This window comes from Trachurus japonicus, unplaced genomic scaffold (assembly GCF_045865225.1).
Source record: "Trachurus japonicus isolate A0001 unplaced genomic scaffold, Traja_1.0 AP030385.1".
In the NCBI taxonomy this organism is placed as follows: Eukaryota; Metazoa; Chordata; class Actinopteri; order Carangiformes; family Carangidae; genus Trachurus; species Trachurus japonicus.
In genome coordinates this window covers 125,346-128,516 of record NW_028220518.1, presented here as the reverse complement: position 1 = coordinate 128,516, position 3,171 = coordinate 125,346, and positions in this window count along the sequence as shown.

Below are 3,171 nucleotides of genomic sequence, written 5' to 3'. Positions count from 1 at the left end.
GATATGAAAAAGTTGAATATACCGTGAATACTTGAAAGTTTTGTGAACGTTTTAAAAGTGGAATGAAGTCTGTAGGTGAAAGTATGTTGAAGCAGTTGAAGTTCAAAGAAGGAGAGGATTTGAACAGTTTGAAGACCGATTCAATGTATTCCTATGGGGAAAAATTTTTCAATAAAGTTTGAATATTTTGAAAAGTATGAATGATATGAAAAAGTTGAATACATCCCATGATCTCCTGAAGAAGCCGCACGTTTTGATATATGAATTGTTTGAATAGTAGAAAGTATGAAGAAGTAGTTAAGGGCCAAAAAAGGGAAGAAGTAAGAATAATAATAATATTAATAATAATAATAAAGATTTGAATAACAATAGTGTGAATGCTTTCAGCATTCACCCTAATAATAATAATAAAGATTTGAATAACAATAGTGTGAATGCTTTCAGCATTCACCCTAATAATAAAGATTTGAATAACAATAGTGTGAATGCTTTCAGCATTCACCCTAATTAATATTAAAGATTTGAATAACAATAGTGTGAATGCTTTCAGCATTCACCCTAATAATAAAGATTTGAATAACAATAGTGTGAATGCTTTCAGCATTCACCCTAATAGGAAGAAAAAATCCACACAATAACAGTAGTGCCCGGGCTTCGCCCGGGCACTACTGTCCCTGCAGCTATTTCATAGCTGTTGGGACCAGTGCCCGGTGCGATTGCCCGTGGCCCTAACTAGAAAAAGATAGCATTTCCTGCAGAAAATGCGTGTGAATGCTGAAAGCAGCTGAACGCTGTTGCTGAAGCAATGCTGAATGAGCTGAAGAAATTGTTGAATCAATGCTAAATTAGTTGACGAAACTGCTAAAGCAATGTTGAAAAGACTAATGCTAGAGTAGAGTAGAGAGTAGATGAATACTTTATTCATCCCTAGGAGGGAAAAAGCTGAAACATATAACTTGTAGTGTGAGATGAATGCCTTTTTAAAGGTAAAAAGCAGTAGAAATGCTAAAGGGAGAAGAAAACATTGAAATTCTGCATGTTTAAATGTAATGGTTAAATAGTTGAAATCTGTAGCTAACCTAACAGGAAGGACAACTGATTAACCAGCACTAACATAGCCGAAGCAATGGCTGAGAATATATTTAAAAGTAGAAGATGTGAGACTTTGTATGAAATGGCTGGAAATTACTTGAATTGTCAAAGAAGAGTTTGAAAAATTTCTGAATTAGGAAAAAAGTTAATGCCTACTGAAATACATTGTAAACTGACAGCAGAAGAACATTGTTGAAGAATATAGATCATTAGCATTAGCTGAGGAGTAGAACATGTAAACAGCGGGTTTAATGGTGTGAAATGGTTGAGAAGAGCCTCAGTAGTTTAGGATACGTGTAAAACAATGTGTTCAACATGACCAAAATGGGGAAATGTGTATTTTCAGTTTAAATAGCTAAAGAACAAAATTAACAGCAACGAGTCCATTAACTACAACAGGAAGATAGAGAGGTACATACAAAACAGTCAGACAACTGTAGGAAAAGTGTGTGTGTGTGTGTGTGTGTGTGTGTGTGTGTGTGTGTGTGTGTGAGAGAGAGTGAGGAAGATATACAAAAGTGTGTGTGTGTGTGTGTGTGTGTGTGTGTGTGTGTGTGTGTGTGTGTGTGAGTGAGGAAGATATACAAAAAGTTCTGACCTGACAACTGTATGAAATGTGTGTGTGTTGGACGTGTGTGTCTGTTTGTGTATGGTTAGTGTGTGTCCATTTGTGTGTGTGTTTGTTGTGTGTGCATGTGTGTCTGTTTGTGTGTAATTGTGTAAATTGTGTATGTGTTTGGTAAGTGGTTGTATGTTTGTTGTGTGTGTGTGTGTGTGTGTGTGTGTGTGTGTGTGTGTGTGTGTGTGTGTGTGTGTGTGTGGTAGTTAGTGTGTGTCCAATTGTGTGTGTGTGTGTGTGTGTGTGTTGGATGTGTGTGTATGGTGAGTGTGTGTCCATTTGTGTGTGTGTGTGTCCATTTGTGTGTGTGTGTGTTGGATGTGTGTGTATGGTGTGTGTGTGTGTGTGTGTGTGTGTAGTAGTAGTTAGTGTGTGTCCATTTGTGTGTGTGTGTTGGATGTGTATGCATGGTGAGTGTGTGTCCATTTGTGTGTGTGTGTGTGTGTGTGTGTGTGTGTGTTGGATGTGTGTGTATGGTGAGTGTGTGTCCATTTGTGTGTGTGTGTCCATTTGTGTGTGTGTGTGTGTGTTGGATGTGTGTGTGTGTGTGGTAGTTAGTGTGTGTCCATTTGTGTGTGTGTGTGTGTATGACCGACAGACAGTCAAACAGAGAGAATGTGTGTGCGTTGCCATGGTGACGTTGCCATGGTGAGGTTACCATGGTGAGGTTGCCATGTTGAGGTTACCATGTAACTGTTGGCTGGTGGCTTTAAGGTATGGTGGCAGCTTTAACCATAGGCTTTAACTGCTCTGTGACACCCTCAAACAGATCTAATGTACGACAAATCTGTACTTAGTACGAGCAAAAGGTTTACATTTTCCGAACCATAAGACCTTGCTGAACGCGTCCGTGTCACTTTGGTGTTTCTAGAGTAAAAATTGTTGATTGTGTCGCAGGTTGGAAACTTTGGGACGTTCAGAAAATCAGCGCCTACTTTTGAATGGGAGTCAATGAGAGGAGAGAGGGAAATGGCTGCACTCAGAGGCTCCCAGTTTAAATTGTGTTCGTCTCTCTGGTTTTTTGAGCACATGAAGAGATCAAGGATGAGCTTGTCTACAACCGTGGCCGAAATTATGTGTGTAGAGTGTAATCTGTGGCTGTGCTGACAGGATAGAGAGAAAAATGTGAGAGGATTTTTAGACCCTCTGTCACTCTGCCAACTGCCAACGTCCGAACATTCCGTCCCATTGACTTTCATGTTAAATCTGAATTTTGTCAGAAATTTTAATGATTTTAAAACTATACATATATCTGAAACTGTTGAAGATATCAATAAGCTGAGATATAGCTGAATAGTTGAAAGGTTTGTGAACAGTTTAAAAGTTGAATGAAGTCTGTAGCTGAAAGTATGCTGAAGCTATTAGAGGCTGAATGAAGCAGAAGATTTGAAGAGTTTGAAGACTGTTTCAATTCATTTCCTATGGGAGAAAAATTGCACAAAAAGTTAAATATTTTAAAA